This window comes from Echinops telfairi, unplaced genomic scaffold (genome assembly GCF_000313985.2).
Source record: "Echinops telfairi isolate 266 unplaced genomic scaffold, ASM31398v2 ScPeMD7_7424;HRSCAF=8462, whole genome shotgun sequence".
In the NCBI taxonomy this organism is placed as follows: Eukaryota; Metazoa; Chordata; class Mammalia; order Afrosoricida; family Tenrecidae; genus Echinops; species Echinops telfairi.
In genome coordinates this window covers 79,003,333-79,018,647 of record NW_022111324.1, presented here as the reverse complement: position 1 = coordinate 79,018,647, position 15,315 = coordinate 79,003,333, and the positions used below count along the sequence as shown (strand labels likewise).

The 15,315-nt window shown below is 42.4% G+C and overlaps 1 non-coding gene across 1 annotated transcript; it reads right to left on the bottom strand.

Annotated features, from left to right (window-relative positions):
• Positions 1-410: 410 nt before the first annotated feature.
• LOC115872512 lies at positions 411-574 on the bottom strand. The gene has a single exon (XR_004047910.1). It is a non-coding gene; the product is annotated as a U1 spliceosomal RNA (small nuclear RNA).
• Between the last annotated feature and the right edge of the window lie 14,741 nt (positions 575-15,315).

Genomic DNA, 15,315 nt, shown 5'->3' with positions numbered 1-15,315 from the left:
AAATGAAGTTAGTTGTATGAGCCCCTAATAAAATGTTAAAAAAAAAAGAAAAATGAAGTTAACATGAGTTAAAGGCTTAAATATAAACCCTAGAACTACAAGTATTATCAATAACTTTTAAAAGGACAAACTTAAGGGTCCTAATGCAAGGCATAAATATTCTTTTTTTATATACTTGATTTATTTTATTATTTATAATTTAATCATTTTATCACAATCTATACATACATCCATTGTGTCAAGCATATTTGTACATTTGCTGCCATCATCATTCTCAAAACATTTTCTTTTTACTTGGGCCCCTGGCATCAGCTTCTCATTTTTTTCCCCTCCCTCCCTGCTCTCCCCACCCTCATGAACCCTTGATAATTTATAAATTATTATAATTTTGTTGTATCTTTTTCTTTAATCAGGGGAGAGCATGAATTCAGTCCCCCATTACCATAAATTATGCAGTCGAGTTTCCCACGTTTGGGGAAATCGCAGGGGTCAGCACATCCAGAGGGCAATGGATCAGCCTCGCCCTGGGAAAACCACCTTCGTGTTCATGGTATCTGCCCTGCCAAGTAAGTGTTATTTTGTCATATCTTACACTGTGCAGCGTCTCCCTTCACCCACTTTTCTGTTGTCCATTCCCCAGGGAGGAGGTTATATGTAGATCCTTGTAACCGGTTCCCCCTTTTCACCACCCACCCCCTCCAGGTATAAATATACCACCAGGCATAATGAAAAATACCCATACTGTAGTAGACAAAATAGTGCACTGGGACCTCTAAAAATATGACAGGTAAGTACATCAGAAGACTTCATCAGAAGAATAAAAAGAGAGCCCACAGATTAAGATAAAATTGGCAATGATATATCAGATAAAGGACAAATCTTAAAAATCTGTAGAAAACTGCAGCACCTCGCTAAGGAAAACAAATAATCCAATACAAAATTGGCCAGGAGACATGAATAGACAATTCACTATAGAAGATACAGAGGTGGCCAACAATCATATGAAGAAATGTTTGCAATGATTGTTGTAAAAGAAATACAAATTAACCTCTGATACTATTCCCTCCTTCAGATTTGGATTATATGTAATTATATATAATTTACAATCCTTGGATCACAGATGTTGGTGTGCTTCTTCCATGTGGGCTTAATTGTCATATAACTTAGATGTTTGTTTGAAAATAAGCCTTTAAGACTCCAGACACTATTCTTTCTAATAGCCAGGAACCATCTAATTTCTTCACTCCATTTTTCTTCTTTACCACACTTTGCACACTTTTCATGTCACACTTTTCTTCTTCACCACACTTTGCATATCTCCCTTGTTTCCTTCATGAGGGCAAGTATTGAGCAGGGCCATGTCATAAGAACTAATTTCTCTAAGATTGGAGCTAGGGTTAAGTGCCACCCCCAAATCTGTTCCTGAATTTATGTTTTCTTTTCTTTTCCTTTTTAAAAATCATTTTATTAGGGGCATATACAACTCTTATCACAATCCATACATACATCAATTGTGTAAAGCACATTTGTACATTCATTGCCCTCATCATTCTCAAAACATTTGCTCTCCACTTAAGCCCTAGCATCAGCTCCTCATTTTGCCCCCTCCCTCCCTGCTCCCCCCTCCCTTAGGAACCCTTGATAATTTATAAATTATTATTTTGTCATATCTTGCCCTGCCCAATGTCTCCCTTCCCCCACTTTTCTGTTGTCCGTCCCCCAGGGAGGAGGTCACATATAGTTCCTTGTAATCGGGTCCTCCTTTCCAACCCACCCTCCCTCTATCCTCCCGGTATCACCACTCTCACCACTGGTCCTGAAGGGATCATCTGCCCTGGATTCCCTATGTTTCCAGTTCCTATCTGTACAGTGTACATCCTGTGGTCTAGCCAGACTTGCAAGGTAGAAATGGGATCATGATAGTGGGGGGGATGCATTTAGGAACTAGACTAGGAAAGTTGTATGTTTCATCATTGCTACACGGCACCCTGACTGGCTCATCTCTTCCCTGCGACCCTTCCATAAGGGGATGTCCAATTGCCTACAAATGGGCTTTGGGTCCCTACTCTGCATTCCCCCTCATTCACAATGATATGATTTTTTTGTTCTGATGATGCCTGATATCTGATCCCTTTGACACCTCGTGATCACACAGGCTGGTGTGCTTCTTCCATGTGGGCTTTGTTGCTTTTGAGCAAGATGGCCGCTTGATTACCTTCAAGCCTTTAAGACCCCAGATGCTATATCTTTTGATAGCCGGGCACCATCAGCTGTGTTTTCTACCTGCCTGCGTTTCACTTTAAGACATCTTTGCTATTTTATGGTAGAGAATCTTATCAATCATCTCCTTTGAGCATACGGGCCTCTGTTTATAGTGTCACTAATTAGCCTATGGTACTAACTTTAAAACACTATTGAGAAAGGGAGATTGACTAAGTGTAGGCTAACTACAAATTGTAATTCATGGATTATTGACTTGTACAGAAAAATCCTTACATGACTGAACTTTATTTACACAAACAATGGGAGTTAGTGGTCTGGCAAAACTTACAATAATATTCAGATACAAGTCTGCCAGAATAATACATATATTAATAAAGCAAGTAGGGCATTGAAATAGTAAGTAAATGTTAGTATGTTATAATAATTAGGTGTATTGTGCCAACATGGCCAATAGGAACTTGTGGGATTAGTCAGATTGCAGTTTGATTGGAGAGCAGAGAGATAAATGGCTCTGCAAGGCTCGACCCCCTCTTTGGTGATCGGAGCATGCTGGAGCATGCGCTGCTGTTGTAGCTAGTTCTCTGCCTCAACCTGTGAGCTACACTACCTGGGGGGTCAGTCTAACCCATGGATCCTGTCAGTAGAGCTTGAGACTTTTTCACGCTGCTGGAGTATACATCACTTGAGCTTGACACTAGTGGATCCTGTTGCCTTGTATTGCTTACGTTTGATATCCCTTCTGGGCTTGCTTCGCTAAGCTCTTGAGCTACTGACTCTTTGGTGACGAACCCTGCTTGTGGGCAGATTCTGCTTGCCTTGCCCCAGATAGGACTTGGCCGTCTGCTTCCTTGACCCTGGACTCAGCAGCCCATATGAGTTGAAGGACTTCCAGTATACTAACTGTTCCATGGAAGAGAATTGAACTGAACCCTCTGTATTGCAATGTGGACTAATTAGCTGTTACATTCCTTCTTGGGGTGTGTGTGTGTGTGTGTGTGTGTATAAAACCATAGTGTCCTGGTTTCGTTTCTCTAGAGAACCCTACCTAACACAATATGCCTACCAACAGTTCAATATTCTTGGTATAGCTGTCTTCTGCTTCCTCACATACCACATCATCTTTGGTCTTAAGTTCTCGGGAGACTCACAGGTGAGTTTGAGGTAAAGCCTAGTTCACCAAGTGGGGTTTCCACATAGCATCCCTCTGGTATGGCATTTGGGACATATTGTGTGCCTTGAAGATCCAGGGTTCAATGTCCCAGTATTCTATGGCACATGGCCTGTGTCCACAGGGGGTGTACAGAAACTCAGGTGAATAGGTCATGCTTGGGGTCCTTAAAATTATTGTTATTCATTTTTTCCCTCACGAGTTGGCCCTCCCCCTGATTCCACCAACAGACTGTCTGCTCCCTTTCCCCACTCCTGACTTGACTTTCCCATCACCATCCCTCATTGCTCTGGTAGGAATGTCTGCTCGTCCGGGGGCACCTCATCACATCTTTGCATGGCACCCACTGATCTGCCATCGTCTCCTCCCCATCTCTTGATCCCAGTTGACATGAGGACCCCGCCGCCAAAGTGACCTTCAGGACACACACACAGAGGATGGTGCCTGGACAGCAGCCAGGCTCTCTGCCAAGCTGCCTGGCTGCCCTGGCCAATAGACTGGATGGCCTGAAAGCCTGAGCTTACTTCCCTCCTGGTTTTCATTCCTCCAGCAGAGGACTCATACAGTAGTTGTCCCTTTGTGATCGGCTAACTTCACTCAGCATAATGGTCTCCAGATCCCTCCATGTCATGAGGTGTCTCATTCCTGTCTTTTTATCACGAGGTGTTCCATCACGCTGTGTACATATACCAATGATTTTTTAATCCATTCATCTACTGATGGGAGTTTGAGCTGTTCCAACGTCTTGCTACTGTGAACTATGTTGCAATGAACCTGGGAGAGCATATGGCTGTTCATGGTCTGTCTCTTATTTCTTTGCGGTATGCCCAGCAATGGTATTGCTGGGTTGTATGGTTTTTCTAGTGCCAGGTATTTTATGAATCACTGTATCACTTTCCACAATGGTTGTATGTATTCTACAAGCAGTGTTGAAGAGTTCCAATCTCTCCACATCCTCTCCAGCATTTGTTGTTGTTGTTCTTTTTTTTTTTTAAGTTGGCCTGAGGTTGTGGGTATTAGATAGTATCTCGTAGTTGTTTTATTTGCATTTCCAGGATGGCTAGTGAATGAGAGCATTTCCTCATGTGCTTGTTAGCCATTTGTGTGTCATCCTTTGTGAATTGTTTATTCAGGTCCTTTGCCCAGCTTTTAAGAGGGATATTTGTTTTTTTCTTATCGTGGGGTTGCAGTATTCTGTAGATATTAGGAATTCGTCCTTTGTGTTGTACATTATTCTTCCTATGTGTGTTATAGTCCACAGTAAAGAAGGGGGGGTGGAGCATTACAGCCTCAGAAAACCTCTTTAGGTTTCCCCTATTAGTCTGTTTTTTAAATAAATGAATTGCTTCACTAGCAGTCATATTTTTGACTTACCTTCATATGTCTAAATAAAAATTCAAAACGAATGTTTATAACTATACTTACCTTTCACTATAAAATTAAGGAAGTTGTGTCATCACTAAAAGCAAGAGTCAAGTATTATGGTCTGGTTACAACCATATTTTTTATTTTGTGGCTCATGGAAAATTAGTTCTGCAGAATGTTGATAGGCCTTACTAGACTGAAAGAGTGTGAAAGCCCCTATAGTAAATAAAAAGGAACCCTGGTGATGAAATTTTAAAGTTCAAGGGCAATTCTCAAGATGGTGCTTTGCACCCACCAGCCACTCTGTGGGGAAAACAGACTTTGCAATCTACTTCTATAAAGAATTCTGGGTAGTTTTACTGTGTCCTACAGTTGCTATGAATCAAAATCCACTCAACAGCACATAAACAACACTAATATGATAAACAAACCAAACGTTTTCTTTTCTGAAAGACCCATCTATCTGCCTTAAGATGGTAATATGCATTGGTAATCCTAAGGGTCTTAAATTGGCAGCATTTCCCAAACTCTTTTCTTAAGAAACATCTCAAGGGACTATTTTGCAACATACCGAAAGTCATTCCTTTTGGTTCATGATGGTGTTCTTCGTTATTCACGTTTTACCTGTTTTCTCCTTTCCTTATTTGTAGCTCTCTTTCCTTTGTTGTTTTGACCATCAATGTTATCACATCTAAACCCCACCTCTTCATTTAGAACTCTGAGCACAAAGCTCCCAGGGACTATGCCTAACAGAAACAAGGGTCTATTTTTCATTGTGTAGCTAAGAGGATCACCAACAGGCCTTCAGGCATTGGGCTTATCCTATCAGAGTAACTTGCTTTCTGAAAGATAGCTGTATCTCCAATATCATAATCATTGAGTAGCTAAGACAAATGGAAGAAAAAATGAAGTCAAAGAACTGAGCAGAAAATTTCAAAGGGCACCTTAAGAAGACAAAGTAAGCTATTATGAAATGTGCAAAGACCTAGAGTTAGAAAACCAAAAAGGAAGAGTACAGTCAACATATCTTAAACTGAAACAAGCTTCAAATTGCAATATTGAAAGAGCCTCTGAGCAAAATATTGAAGGATGCAGGAAGCATCAAAAGAAGAGGGAAAGCATATACAGTCATTTCAGGAGTAACATATGAGTTAGAAACAATGGTACTGAAGGAACAAAGGAGTCCAAGCCACATTAGACAAAAACAAAGCTCCAGAAATTGGCAGACTACCAATTGAAATGTCTCAACAAGCTGAGGAAGCAAATTTGGAAGACAGTTACTTGGCCAACTGACTGGAAGAGATCCATATTTGTACCCATTCCAGAGAAAGGCAACCTAACAGAAAGTTCAAATTATAGACAGTATCAATGATGTCACATACAAGCAAAATTTTGCTGAAGACCACCCAACAATGATTGCAGCAGTACACCGATAGGAAGCTACCAGAGGTTTAGGCTGGATTCAGAAAAGGATATGGTACAAGAGCTATCATTGCTAATATCAGATGAACCTTGGCCCAAAACAGAGAATAGCAGAAAGATGTTTAATTGCTTAATTGTGTGTGTGTGTGTGTGTGTGTGCGCACAAAGGCAATTGATTGTGTGAATGTATTTTGGATAGCCTTGAAAAGAATTGGAATTCCAAAGCACCTCATTGTGCTCATGTAGAACATGGATCAAGAGGCAGGTGTGAAAACAGAACAGAGCATATTGCATGGTTTAAAATGAGGAAGGGTGTGCATCAGGGCTATATACTCTCACCATACTGACTCGATTTGCATGCTAAGCAAATATTTTTAAAACTATATTATATGAAAGAGAATCTGGCATCAGGATTGAGGAGGGCTTGTTAAAAACCTTCACTATGTAGATGAACAATATTGCTGGCTGAGAATGGGACGGACCTGAAGCACTTGCTGATGAAGATCAAGGATTGTCACCTTCAGAATGGATCACAACTCAATGTAAAGAAAACAGAACCCCTCATAACTGGTGTGTTAGGCTGGGTTGACTAGAGAAACAAATCCAGTGACCCTCATATGTGGAAGAAAGAGCTTTATATCAAGAAGTAGTTATACATCAGGAAAACATCCTAGCCCTGTCCAATGCAAGTCCATAAGCCCGATACTAGTCCATATGTCCCTCTTCAGACTCACACAGCCACATGCAATGATGCAAAATTCAGGAAGATCACAGGCCGGTGGGTTCAAAGTTTTGTGGATCCAAATGGTGGTGGAACCATCAAAGGGCTCTGGCAAGTCTTAGAGTGGCCCACCAGCAGGAAGGTGAAGGCAGAAAGAGAGAAGGGGAGGTTACAAGGTCCCTCCTTATGAGAAGGCCACACCCACAAGGAGGCACCATCAGACTGTGACCTGATTGACAGGTTGAATACCATCCCTACACTTTTATATAGCTTCCAGTTGACAGGAAATTATGTAACTTACCACAACTGTACCAAAAGGTAACAGCATAATAAATGGAGAGAAGATTGACTTTGTCAAGGATTTTTGTCTTGCTTGGATCCCCAATCAATGGTCATTAAAGCAGCACGCAAAAGATGTGTAGCACTGGATCCATCTGTTTCACAAAACCTCTTTAGAGTGTTGAGAAGCAAGGATGTTACTCTGAGGACTGTGGCGAATCTGACCCAAGCCATGGTATTTTTAATTGCCTCATATGCATGCGAAGTTGGACATTGAATCAGGAAGACCAAGGAAGAACCGATGCATTTGAATTGTGGTGCTGGTGAAGAACATTGGAAGTACCATAGACTGCCAAAAGAACAAAGAGCTCTGTCTTGGAATAAGGACAATCAGAACAGAATGCTCCCTAGAGGCAAGGATGGTGAGACTTCATCTCATGGAGTGTAGACATGGTATCAGGAGAGACCAGTCTCTGGAGAAAGACATCATGCTGGGTAAAGTCGAAGCACAGGGAAAGAGAGGAAGGCCCTGACAAGATGGATTGGCACAGTGGCTGCAAAGATGGATTTAAACATAAGGACAAGTATGAGGATGGCACAGGACAGGGCACTGTTTCCTTCTGCTGCACAGAGGGCTGCTACGAGTCAGACCCGACTGGATGGCACCTAGCAACAACAATCTCTACTGAGGATAGAGATGGGGGTGGAGGCTGAGCAGGCCCGGCTGCCTCTAAGACAGTTGAATTTCATTCTGTTTCCATTCTAGAGAAAATTGAAATCCCTTTGAATGGTGTTGTGTACATTTTCCAGCTAATCTTCACTAGGCCTCTCTCTAATATCCTGTTTCGCAGCCCCCCACCCCAAACCCGCTAGACCCTGGGAGTCCCTGTGTTTTTGTGAGTGGGTGCGCTGTGCTATTCTGGGTCTTTCTTTCCCCGCTGCCAACAGAGCAGGTGTTTTTCTTGGAGCACTAGAGCTGCCAGGATCCACGCGGCCTCCCTCTTTGTGCTCAGCATTTGTGTCTGGGCGGTTGTGTGCTGCCAGAACTATGGTTTTATTTCTTGATCCTTCTATCCCCACTGCATGAAAATATGAACAAATCTGTCAAACAAATCTACAAGTTTTTCATTATTATATTTACAATCTTTACTGTCTTAATATTTAAAGTGGAGTATCCAGTAAGTAACACCCTTCAAAGTATTTCCCCAAAGACTAAGTAATATTAGAGTGGGGTTGTTTGGAAGGAGTCCTGGTAGTGTAGTAGATTACACAGTGAGCTGCTAACGTGAAGGTTGATTGTTTGAAACCAGCAGCTGCTCCAATTTAGAAAGGTGAAGTTTTCTACTCCCATAAAGAGTTCCACTCTCGGAAACCCACGGAAACGTTGTCCTGTAGAGCCGTTATGAGTTGGCATTGACTCGATGGCAGTGGGTTTGATTTTAGTCTGTTTGTTCGTTTGGAGTGATTGTTTGCCCTGTTTTATCCCATTAAACACGTAGGAACAATTGTAGCAGCCCCATTGGTAGGTACTGGAATAAAGAGGTGAATAAGAGACGATCTAATCTGTGTGCTGGAGGGTGAAACAAACAAGGAACAAGCAATCTTGGTGCGGTGGGACGGTTCTGTGAAAGTTGTACACAGACGGCCTCATACAGCAAGTCCCTACACCTGTCTGGGCCCTTTGGGTGGCCTTGGGGAAGAGATGCCCTGAACGGTCCATGAGATATGAGAGGGCCTCAACAAGTTCAAGGAGAAAAAAAATGGAATGAAAAGGTATTTTTTCCATGAAGTTTTTGAAGCTCCTTCGTTTTTTGCCGGAACTCCCAGCATAAGGCATTTCATTCAGGTTACCTGCAGCTGCTTTGTTGATTCTGACTCATGCTGCCGAGCAGAACTTCTGTTTTCTTGACAATCATCGTTATGGAAAGTGATCCCCCCGGCCTTCCTTCCTTCCGGCGTGATCCTCTGTGGTTTCAAATTGCCGGCCTCCAGGTTAGCAGCCAGTGCAAGCTGTTTGCCACATCGTTCAGGTTACCAGCTAGACTTGTACTTTTGACTTGCTTTAGATAACACCTATAATTGGGAGAGTTTGATTTTCATCTTGATGAAGATTTTAAGGGTCCTTGCTGGTACTTGATGGGTTACATCAAGGAGCAGTGTATTTTGTCAGAAGTAGCCAGAGAGACACAACAGAAAAACATCATAATCTCTCAGGAATCAAGTAAAAATAAATAACATGTGTATGACATTTTAGAGTTGGCAACGCCCTTTTGCACACGTTGCCCTATTTGGTACTGACAGTAGTCTCACAAAACAGATATGGAGATTGTTAATTAAACACGGCAAAGTCAACACAAATGCTTGAATTTCTTTCTCTGGAGCTGCTACAAAAATAACAGGAAAGAGATGAAAATGGCCTAACCCTATAGAGTCAAAGAGAGTGGAGGGGAATATAATAGCGAATGAGAGGTGTCCCTGCATTTGGGGAGTGTGGCAATCAGGGGCACTGCGGGAATGCACATGGAATGGAGGAGCAGGCAGCACCAGAGTAGATCGGTGTGCTCTGCGGAGCCCTGGGAAAACTCAGGACCCAGGGAGACCAGGGGCTGCCCAGTGGGCTGAAAGCAGAACTAGTTAAAAGTCTGTTTAAGATTTCCTACCATGCTCCCTCCATTTCTGCACCCAGCCTGGAGTAAAATCCTTCTCCCTATCCTATCCCAGTCCCAGTCCCACCTCCCCCAGTTATCCAAACATTGATTTCTAGAGAAATTGAACTGTACTGGTAAGTCACGGATGGCTGGCGCATAGGAAGGCAGGAGGAGGGCCAGAGGCCAGAAGCAAGAAGCAGTTCATGTGAACGTGCCCCCAGACTTCATTCCATCCTGCTTACACAGGGCTGCCTTCAGGTAACCTCGTTCTCGGGTAGAAGAAGGAAATCCTTCCTTGGAAAAACTATTCAGCTTGCGTACCGGTATTGTCTGTTACTCTAGAATGAAGCTCAGCATTACCAATCTTCATTGATGTTGTCTTTTAGATTTTCGTAGTCTCTGTGTGATATGCATGGTCAAGTGGAGAATGCCAGCTATTTTAATGAGGTCCCCAATATAATGATAGAAGCAAAAGCACTCAAGCAAGGAAATGGGAAGGCAAGACAAAACAAAAGAACAACCCAGATAATTAGAAGGAAAAGGCAACATAGGAAACAGAAGAAAACCTCCAGAGACAGAACAACTTGTATCCTCAGAGATAAGAAAAACTGATAGCAAAAAGTTAAAACTGAGGAAACTTCCCATGATGTGAAAGATGGAAGTTGGGTTGACTATAGTCGAGGGATGTGAATAGCTTTAGTACAAGACAGAAAACATTGATTTAGTACAAGACAGAGAAAGTTGATTATGGCAGATGTAGTTAAGTTAAAATGTAGTATCTTATCATTTGATCTCCTTTCTGATCCACTTTAAATTTATTTCAGCTTCGTTTTGTTTTGTTTTTATAAAGTGAAGGGAAAATGCACATGAATGAAGCCTCTGGTAAATCCTCTCAGGCCATAGATGAAGGATGTGAATAGACTTGCTATCATGCAGAGTACACTGGAAAATGGATTGTTGCAAATAGTTAAGTTAAATTTTAACACCTTATCATGCTGATCTCCTTTCTGATCCGTTTTAAATTTGTTCTAGTTTTAACTATTTTCTGCATTCTTTTCAATTGAAGTTTTTCTGGGTTTTGATTTATTATTGTTGTTGCTCTGTAGCTAGTTCTCTGCCTCAACTGTTTGCAGCATGTCCTGCAGGTTAAGCCAGCCAGTGGATCGTGTTCTTGAGCTTGAGACTCCTTCAAGACCTGCTTTGCCACACTGCTGGTACATACATCACTTGAGCTTAAGGCTGGTAGATCCTGTCACTTGGCATCACTTGAGTTCAAGGTCCCATTGGTGCCTGCTTCAATAAGCTCCTGTGCTACTAACTGTTGCTGACTCGCCCTGCTGTCTGCTGTCTGTAGGCGGACTCCGCCTGTCTTGCCTGAGGGAAGACTCTGCTGTCTGCTTCCTCAACCTTGGACCAAAGCCCTGTGAGCTGAAGGACTTACTTTCTTTTTTTTTTTAATAAATCACCTTATTGGGGGCACTTATAGCTCTTATAACAATCCAAACATCAATTGCATCAAGCACATTTGTACATATGTTGCCACCATCATTTCCAAAACATTTTCTTTCTACTCGAGCCGTGGGTGTCAGCTCCTCTTTTTTACCCTCCCTCCCCCACTCTCCCATGCTCAAGAACCCTTGATCATTTATAAATTATTTTAATTTTCATATTTTACACCATCCACTGTCTCCCTTCACCCATGTTTCTGTTGTTCTCCCCCCTGGTGGTGGAGGGTGGGGAGGCATTGTACATTGATCATTGCAATCAGTTCCCCCTTTTCTCCTCCTTCTCCCTACCCTCCTGGTATCGCTACTTTCATTATTGGTCCTGAGGAGTTGCTCTGTCCTGGATTCTGTGTGTCGAGAGCTTTTATCTGTACCAGTGTACATGCTCTGTTCCAGCCATATTTGTAAGATTGAACTGGGATCATGATAGTTGGGGGGGGGGGGGGGGGAGCATTAAGGAACTAGAGGAATGTTGTGTGTTTCATTGGTGCTATACTGCACCCTGGCTGGCTCGTCCCTTCCTTATGATCTTTCTGTGAGGGATGTCTAATTTCTGCCCTCCCTCAGTCACATAGAAATGGTTGTTTGTTTGGGGTCTTCTGATGCCTGATACTTGATCGACACCTCACAATCACACGGGTTGGTGTGCTCCTTGTATGTGGACTTTGTTGCTTCCCTGTTCGATTGCTGTTTGTTTAACTTTAAGACCCCAGTCGCTATATCTTGTAAGAAGGACTTTCAGTATATTAATTGTTCTGTGAAAGTGAATTGAATTGAGCCCTCTGTACTGTTGTGTGGACTAATTACCTGTTATATCCCTATCTTTTATTATATAAATAATCACAGGTGTCCTGGTTTTGTTTCTCCAGAGAACCCTGCTAACACACATAACCCTGCTACCACTGTCCAGGCAAGGACATTACCAGAAAAAAAATTATAACCCAATATCCGTTATGGACATAGATGCAAACTTTCTCAACAAAATCCAAGCCAATAGAATCCAACAAATTATTAAAAAGACATTTTTCTATCAAGTGGGATTCTTCACAGGTTCACCAGGATGGTTCAATATTAGAAAAGCAATCAATGTAATCTACCAGTAAAGGAGAAAAACTGCATGATCATACCGATTGATAAAGAAGAGGCATTTGATGAAATCCAACACCCACCCCTGATAAAAACACTAAACAAAACAGTAACAAAAAGGATTCTCTTCAAAATAGCACAAAGGACATGTATGTAAAACCAATAGCCCGAATCCCGTTTAATCGGGGGAAACTTAAAGTGAACTCCAACTAGACAAGGATGCTCTTTATTACCATTCTCACTCAATGTTATGCTGTTAGGCTTAGCAGGAGCTTTCAGGCAACACAAGTAAAACACAGGCATGGGAACTGGCAATAAAGAAGTAAACTGCTATTTGTCCATGATATGACTTTATACGTAGAACCCCCAAAGACTTGACAAGAACATTGTTAGAACTAATTGAAAGATTCGGCAACATGGCAGGGTGGAAAATTAATATTAAAAAACATCAATCAGATTTCTGTATACTAATGAAGAGAGTTATGAAAAGAAAATTTTAAAATACCAGTTACAATAGCCAATCAAAAGGTGAAATACTTAGGAATTAACTTAACCGCAGAAACAAAAGACTTGGGCAAAGAAAATGCCAAAGCACCACTACAGGAAACCAAGAGAGACCTGCACATGCGGGAGAAGACACCACGTTCGCCATGGCATCGTGAAAATATCACGGTACCCAATGCGAGCTATACATTTAATGCAACCCTGATTCGGATCCCTGCATCATTGCTTCAGAGCGATAGAAAAACTAATACTGGGTTATAACATTTATTGTTGTTGTTGTTGTACTGGAAACCATGTACAAAAGTGTTTGAAAGCCATTAACTTTGATGAGAAGCTAATGAGAGTGTTAAGCGAAATAACACATACTAATAATAGCTAACCTTTACAGAGTGCTTGCCATTAGCCACACCTGTTCTAAGTGCTTTACGTGTATTAACTCGTAATCTTCCCAACAGTCCAATAAGGGAGATGTTATCATTACCTTCATTTTGTGAATAAAGACACTGGCAGAGGTTGAGAGTGCTGTCCAAGGACACACAGCTAAAAGATGGTAGAGCCAGAATTCAAGCCTAGACAGCCCAGCTTTTGGCTCTCAAGACTGTAAACTTAGCAGCACTCTGCTGTGGTTAGGAGTGACCAGGACCTTAAAAGAAGACAAGCCTGCCTCTCTGGTTCTTCCGACTACTCTGAGAACCTGCTCCGGTGCACACTAGCCTATTTAAAATAGGTGAGATCAATAGCTACCGAACAGAAAACAAACTTCTTATAAAACTCCATGTATGAGAGTGGACTGAGGGAGAGAGGGAAGACTGTTCCTGAGTCTGAGTGCACCACTAAAGAGAACACATACAGCATTAACATTGTCTCCAGGAGGTCCTCAGCAATAAAGATTTGCCGATAGGTCAAGGTTGTCAATCCGTCGCGCTTAGGGTTTTTCTCTTTTCTTTTTGAGTGGTGCCACGTCAGCAAATAAAAGTCCTGACAGCTTTGTTTCAGCCACATCAAAGAAGTGGTCTCTACTTTGAAGAGGCAGTTCTTTCCCACTATGGGGCGCTTTCCAGCCTAAGGGGCTCATTTTCCGGCACTCTATCAGACAGTGTTCCACTGATCTTCCTACGATCCACACCACCTTTGTTCCTCCTTCGTTCGTCTTAGTTTAGAAGTTCTGCTGAAATGATCCACCATGGGTGACTCTGCGGGTGCTTGAGACCTGTGCCGTAGCTTCCAGGATCACAGCAACATGACAAACAACTCAGTGTGGCAAACTGACAGATGCGTGGTGGATTTTCCATTTAGGACTTACACACACACACACACCCTCTGATAGTGTCTCTCTAATGATCCAAGCCCAACTTGGGCTTGCAACTGGGCAGGAGTGCCCTTGGAGGACCACCTTGTACCATACACCAGAGGTCCCAGGGATGGTCACCCCAACCAAGTGACCAGCCTAGGGCACCTTCTCTCATTCATCTTCAACATCTTGTCCAGGCATGGAAGGCACAAGGTGAATAGGCAGGGGCAGGCTAGCCAAGAGTCCAGAGGTACCAGGGAAGTTGGGGGAGTGGTTAGGGAGGAAGGGGGAGCGAGGTGAGCCGTGTGGGCCTTCGGGGCCAGGCAGCTGAAGGATAAGGGAGAACAAGCAGAATCCTACCCAAGGTGCACAGTAGGCAACAGTGACCACCAGACCATCACCACCTCTAATCGGCATGTTCTCCGTGGTGGCGGGGAAGGTATGAGAAAAGGGGACCACTGTGCCACGTGCACTCCAAAGTGCAGTGCCAAATACAGCCACCCAGACTCGATTTTGCATAACAATCTGGTCCTCGGAAACAAACAAGTTAATAAGTGAGGAGTGAGTGTATTTTTAATTTTATTTCTTTATCTAGTATTGTGTAATATTACAAATAAGAGGATAAGAAACTTACCTTAAATAAAACATAATAATAAACATGAAGTAAAGGAAAAATGAGTCTGTCTCTAGGAGTTTACAGTCAGTCTCTGGGTTCTTAACCCCACCCCATTTGTTTCTAGACCTCTTAAAAGTGTTGAAAAGCAAAGGTGTTCCTTTGAAAAATTAGATGCACCTGACCCAAGCCATAGTATTGTCAATGGTCTTACATGCACGCCAAAGTTGGACATTGAATAAGGAAGACCTAAGAATCAACACATTTGAATTGACCACAAAAGACCTCTCTAAAGGGTTAAAAGGCAATGATGCCACTTTGAGGCCTAGGACTGTTGAAAAAGTATCGGAGGCTTTGTTGCATGTATTTGGGGCATGTTATCAGGAGAAATATGTCCTAGAAAAGGCTTCTTGGAGGGGCAGCAAGAAAAAGGAAGACCCCCAGCCAATGGATTGACACCATGGCTGCAGCAACAGGCTCACATACAGCA